This window comes from Centruroides sculpturatus, unplaced genomic scaffold (genome assembly GCF_000671375.1).
Source record: "Centruroides sculpturatus isolate CEXI.00-Female unplaced genomic scaffold, Cexi_2.0 scaffold1164, whole genome shotgun sequence".
Taxonomy (NCBI): Eukaryota; Metazoa; Arthropoda; class Arachnida; order Scorpiones; family Buthidae; genus Centruroides; species Centruroides sculpturatus.
The window spans coordinates 99,307-106,263 of record NW_019385363.1 but is presented as its reverse complement, the minus strand read 5'-3'; the positions used below and the strand labels follow the sequence as shown (position 1 = coordinate 106,263).

Genomic DNA, 6,957 nt, shown 5'->3' with positions numbered 1-6,957 from the left:
ACGTGTAAATAACGGAAAAAGAACAGAGAAGGACCGCGAAGTGAAAATGTGAAAATAAATATGAAATTGAGTCGATAACATAATCGAACAATTCGAGGCAGCTTATTGGCACGAAATTCGCGGCCGTCAATGCCAAACAATTGTTGTCATAGACTTCGGAAAGCTAAATGCTTGTAATGAAAGTCACTTAGTGTGCACGGGCGAAAGCCTGAGGCCATTCGGGCTACCAAGCTGTCTTGAATCTGTGAAATCGTAACTGTGACTTATACTGATGTCCTGTCTGTCTCTTTTCTCCATTATCACCAGACTATGAGTCACGTAATTGTAAAATGGGAAATCTACGATGGAAAAGTGACAAATCGAAAGTATCATGAGCGTGTATTATGATGTATGCATACTAATACGTGGACTAGAGTGATAGAGGAAAGAGAAAGGGAAGAGCAAAGATGAGTGCTTAAAAAGAAGGATAGGCAGGGTCAGATCCTCAGATGTGCAACGAATAAGGTGTATACGTGTGCTGATCTTTGTAATTATAAATTGTCAATACATGTAATTAATATTATTTTCTTTTTTATTTTGTGCATGTTATAAGTTATAAATAAATATAAACAAACAACACTAACCCGATAACATTAATTAATAAATCTAAGTAACAAATTGATTAATTTGCTGTGTTTTTGTTATTCCTTACTCCTGTTTTTAGATGTTCGGTATTCGGCCGAATAGTGATTAAATATTCGGTATTCAGCCGAATAGTGAAAAATAGGCTGAATACCGAATAGTAACCAAATATTCATTACATCACTAATTTATATTATATAATAAAATCGCGGTACAGAACTGCAGTACATAATAAAAAAGTACAGAACTGTGGCTCCCATGCATTTTGCAAATCCTACATTTTGGCTCCCACTGACTTCTTGCTTGCCCACCCCTGATATAGTGCATTCGAAATAAACCATAGACGAAATAGTAACACTCAGATATTTGTAGTTAGAGACAACTTGAATTGGGAAACCCTTAAACCACCATTTATCTGTCCTCGCACCCTTACCACCTCTTTGGAACAAGTTGAGGCAGCTTATTGGCACGAAATTTGTGGCCGTCAATGTCAAACAATTGTTGTCATAGACTTCGGAAAGCTAAATGCTTGTAATGAAAGTCACTTAGCATGCACGGGCGAAAGCCTGAGGCCATTCGGGCTACCAAGCTGTCTCGAAACTGTGAAATCATAACTGTGACTTATACTGATGTCCTGTCTGTCTCTTTTCTCCGTTATCACCAGGCTATGAGTCACATAATTGTAAAATGGGAAATTATGACGTATGCATAGCATATGTGGACTAGAGCGATAGAGGAAAGAGAAAGGGAAGAGCAAAGACGAGTGCTTAAAAAGAAGGATAGGCAGGGTCAGATCCTTTGACTTATTCAGACAACAACCTTAGACTTATTCAAATTCAATTTCAAACCATTTTTATCTAAATAAATCGTCAATTTATCAATCAATCTTTGAAGCCCAACCACAGAGTCAGATAAAATTACAATATCATCTGCATAAGCAAGTGTTTTAATTTGGATGTCTTCTATTTCTATACTACTAATGAATTAGTGGTAACATAGGTGGGGATTTTATTGAATTTGCATTAAAAATTTTTACAATTCAACTGGGCTCCCTCTAAGATTAAATTCTGATTTTGTCACTGAATGATTAAATGTTAGTTTGGCATTTCTTAGTATTGAGATTTAAAACATTAATCCCTAGTAAGAATATCATTTCATCATTTTTAAATGATATCAACTTACATGAACTGATAAAATGATTCAAATGAGTAAATGATATGAAATGATATAAGTTGGTATCAATTGATAAAGTGATGTCACTTATGAAATTATTTTTGTTCAATTTCATATGACTAATTGATATTAATTACTAGAAAAGTTTTAAGTGATCAATTAAAATAAAACGATGCATTAAAAACTACAGTACTTTGAAAATTGATTTGATATGTTTGAAATGTGAAATAATTTAAAATCAAATAATACACATTACATTAAAAAATTGTGACTATATGTATAAATATTAGGCAATATTCTGATCTTTTGGTAAGCTGTTTTAACTTCTTAATTTGTTGGATTTCAGGTTTTTCTCTACATGATTTAATTTAAGTAACTCAATTTAACTCAAATAAAATTTGATTTTTTTATCTAATACCTGTATGTACTGCTTTTAATGACCAGACATCTAATAACTGTAGTTCTGTGTAAGATAGATCAGATCCGCATAGAGATTGTAAATATGCATCAGAATACCTTTTCAGCAATATATTATATACACCTATATCTATAATATTGTTTAAGTTGAGTTGGAACAAACCTTTAATTTTCAAATTACTGATGCAGGATTTTAGGCCGTCACTATGGACATTGTTCTTACAAATGTATATGTGTGTGTTTGTATTTGTGTGTGCATATGATATTTGATATTAGTTTTTTTATTTTATCCTTTGACTTATTCAGACAACAACCTTAGACTTATTCAAATTCAATTTCAAACCATTTTTATCTAAATAAATCGTCAATTTATCAATCAATCTTTGAAGCCCAACCACAGAGTCAGATAAAATTACAATATCATCTGCATAAGCAAGTGTTTTAATTTGGATGTCTTCTATTTCTATACTACTAATGAATTAGTGGTAACATAGGTGGGGATTTTATTGAATTTGCATTAAAAATTTTTACAATTCAACTGGGCTCCCTCTAAGATTAAATTCTGATTTTGTCACTGAATGATTAAATGTTAGTTTGGCATTTCTTAGTATTGAGATTTAAAACATTAATCCCTAGTAAGAATATCATTTCATCATTTTTAAATGATATCAACTTACATGAACTGATAAAATGATTCAAATGAGTAAATGATATGAAATGATATAAGTTGGTATCNAAATATTTTTTACAAGTTTAATTTTAAGAAAAAAGAGTATTATTTTAAGTATTATTATTAAAGAGTATTATTCTTTGTACAATCATTCTACAAACAAGTTAACAAATTTTCATACAGTCACTTCTAAATCACTTATAAATTTTTTTTATAGTATCATAAATATTACAAACAAATAAAAAGCACTAAAACTAATCACTTAAGTCAGAGAATAATGGATATAAAAAAAAAAAGAAAAAGAAGAAAGTTATAAAAGGTAAAAGAATGGCTTTCACTCAAGCAAAAGGGTTTTGAGTTTGTTTCTTACTTGTATTTGTGGGTAATCTTCCAGTGTAATCAAATACTCAGTAATTTCCCTTAGCTTCCATCAAGCAAAATATAAGGGAATTCTACAGTCCTTTTTTATCTAGATCTTCTCTTTCAGTTCTCACTCAATTCCTCTCTTCCTCTGACAAGTTCCTCTCTTCAACCAATTCACACCTGTTTCCCTTTTTCTTTTTATTTCGTTTCTTCTTGTTTCAGAATTCTCTCTTCCAAATTAACATTTCTTTTTGTTTTTAAATGTAAGGAACAATTAAATAAATTAGACTTTAATGAAATATAGGACTTTAGTTACTTTCAATGCAATACAGTATTTCAAGAATTGTTTAAGTAGGTGTTTGTCTAAAATTACATTTAGTAAACCTTAGTATGTATATAAATTTCAAATGAAGACAAATGATTGTTTAATTTAATGTTTTTTTTTTCAATTATTTGTTTTTATATTTTGTTAATCTCATCAATGTTCCCAATGACTTGTGCTTTTTAACAATATGGCATCAAAGCAGCAAAAATTTTTTATGGATAGCCTTTGAAGAAATTAGAACATACAATTGTTCTAACCAAGTTAAGTAGCAAGTAACATTATAACTAATACAGATATTATGTATTGTTGGTATACTATTATTGAGATGCTCTCTGTAAGAAGAAATGATTTTCTCTGTTGGACAGGTGACTACAAAGTAAGTTTTCACAGAATTTCAGATTTGTCAAAGTAAGACTTTTGTCAGGAAATTCTTTTGCTGTACATATAAATAAATTTGTCTTTGTAACTTGTATTTCCCTTCCTTTTTTCCTAAAATATAGAGAATTTATTCCCATATCTGTTTCTGCATCCATCTGAAATCTTTTGGAATTTTGACTTTTTCAGATGTATTTGATATTTTTCAAATTAGTTTAAGTTAGTTATCCTTTTGTTAACTTAACAAGCTGAATATTCTAAGTGTTTAAATTATTATATTAGTTTCTTACTTGTATGTCATGGGAGATTGATTAAAATATATTTAAAAAAATATACTTTATGTATTTATTTATTTTCAAATGTGTACATATATAATTGTTTTATACTCTTCTTATATCTAGCATGGATTTAGTAAAACCTACAATGAGATGGCCAAGTGATGAGAGTCATAACTAACATTAGCATGAAAATTTGAGGTTCTGACCCAGATTTGAACCTATGTTGTCTGGAGCAGCAGGCTGATATCTTTATTGTCTTGGCTATTCAACTGTCTGTATTTGGTTAAGCTTATTTGTACATGAAATCAATCTTAAGCTCGTATTATTAAAAAAAGAAAATAAACATGAAACATGATTTTTAATGTTGATTATTTTTCTCAAATTTCAAAATATAAGAATGAACATATTTTTTATTTATTAATTATAGAGATTAGTACAAATATGGTAATATTTTTATTTAATATTTGCTTAGTTGTCAGAGGGCAGCTTTCATAAATATTTTAAATATTTAAGCAAAAAATTAAATTCTACTTTACTCCACTATGGTTTGTATTGAGTAACCAAAGCTAGATATTTGACTGTACATTTAAAAATCCATATAGTTCATTTACACTTTTTAATAGAATTGTTAATTGTTATATTTTCAATTAATAGGTTCAATCTAATATTTTCCTGTATGCTTCTTTTAGACAAACCTTGAGATGTTAGAAGAAAGCACCTTATATTCAAAGGTATGTTGTTTTATTTATATAAAATTAAACTTTACTTTAAAAATTGAAATAAGNTTGAAGAAATTTTGCAAATAGAAAGTATAATTAACTCATAAACTGTCAGAATACATTTGTATTTATTAATTTTAAATCTACTTATTATTTTTTAAATGTTTGCTCTGAAAATTCTTTACTTGTCAGAACCTGTAATATCTGGAATAATTGTGCTTATGCTGTCTTAATTTTTAACCATGTCCAGTAGCTTCAATGACTGAGTAACGCCAGGTTGTGCAAATTGAGCAAGGATACAAACGAGTATGAAGTCTGCAAGTATGAAGTTTTTCTTCGTAAACGGCCCATCAGTGGCCAAGCGGTCTTTGTACCCGGAACACTTGAACACTGGGAGTTCGGTCGTGGGTTTGCGCTTCGCTCGGACGGGTTGGCTACGTGGATTTTTCTGGGTTTTCTCTACGTCTGTAACGCCGAAATAGAGACTAGTTTCCCTTAAAAGATCTCCCGAAAGGCATCCCCGTAGGCAGATCGCCCAAGTGTTGCGTTGCCATAACTTAAACAACAAACATTTTCTTCGTAAGCCTGATTATTAAAGACAAACGAACTACCGAATTATTGGGCTATAAGCTTGATGTTTCTATTAAAGCAGCCGATAATTATGTTATAATCATTCACAGCTTTTTTTATTTTAATATAGAAATAAGTTATTATTTTACTGAAGTAATTCAGTTCAATTTAGTTCTTTGTTTTTAAAAATTAAAACAATTATCCAAGCAATTTCAATTATTTGAAAATATTCACAAATGGTCATACATTAATTACATGTGCAGTTTAAGGAGGAGAGGAGGGTTGGGAAAAACTACATCATTGGGCATGATGTACGTACGTAGGAGGGGATTCAAAATTGTCTATGTGAACGTTTTTAGTCGTATTGGAGGCATACAAATTTGCTCTTATTTTACTTACTGTACTAGCCATGTGAATAAACTTTTTAAAATCATTTCTTCAATGTTCAATGTCAAGGAACTACTGTACACATTATTTATAGAGGAGAGGAGTTTGTCAAAAGTACATTATATCATTATACACAACAGGAAAGGAGGGGTCAGAAGTGCTGAAAAACTGTACATGTAATTAATGGGCAGCCCATAAATTAGTAAATATTTCTGTGCACCATCAGTCATGTTAATCTTAGTTCATTAAGTTAAAATGATGTTGAAAGATTTGAATTTTGTTTTTCAATACAAACATTACTTAATAAAGTTAACTTTAGTTAATAGTACTGTAGTTCTTTTATAAATATTTAATAAAGTATATGTCTAAATAATTTAAAATTTATTATTAAGCTATAATATGCAAATTAAGAAAATTTATACTTTAATATTTTACTAAAGAAAACAGCAGAGGAAGAAGCAGCACATAAAATGGATAAATCAGAAGATGATATACCAAAATAAAAACTAATTTTGTGAATTATTAATAATTAAAATGTGTTTTTAAATACTTTGTAGACTTGGGAAAAATTAAATAAAAATATAATAGTTTGGATTATTAAATGTTCTCTTTCAATAATGTAGTATTTTCACACATTTCTTATAAATTTTCATGTGAATTTTTAATTTTTGATAATTTGCTCTTTAACTGGCACTATACATTCTTTATTTAAACATCATATTAAATTGATATTATATATTTTTTTACTAGATAAAAATTTACTAGAGTTTTATTTTATTAAAGTAAAGGCTGAATGTGTCACTAATAAGTGACACTTTAAGAAAAAAATAATTTTTTATGCTAATAACATAAACCTTTATTCTGAAACAAAACAATTTCAAGTGTAATCCCTACACAAACGTTTTGTAGTTAACATAAAATTATTTTTGGAAAATATATGGTAATTAAAAAAATTTTTTATTCTTTTGTGACCGGAGGGTCGGCACCTCCTCGGTGCCCTGTCAGGAATGACACCACCGAGTCCCGATTGATCCGGAAGTCGCAACGGCGGTTTGATTA

General features: G+C 29.5%; 1 long non-coding RNA gene across 1 annotated transcript; it reads left to right on the top strand.

Annotated features, from left to right (window-relative positions):
* The first annotated feature begins 4,393 nt into the window (after positions 1 to 4,393).
* On the top strand, positions 4,394 to 6,487 carry LOC111638142. The gene is made up of 3 exons (XR_002758801.1): positions 4,394 to 4,493; positions 4,912 to 4,953; positions 6,339 to 6,487. It is a non-coding gene; the product is annotated as an uncharacterized LOC111638142 (long non-coding RNA).
* Positions 6,488 to 6,957: the final 470 nt, after the last annotated feature.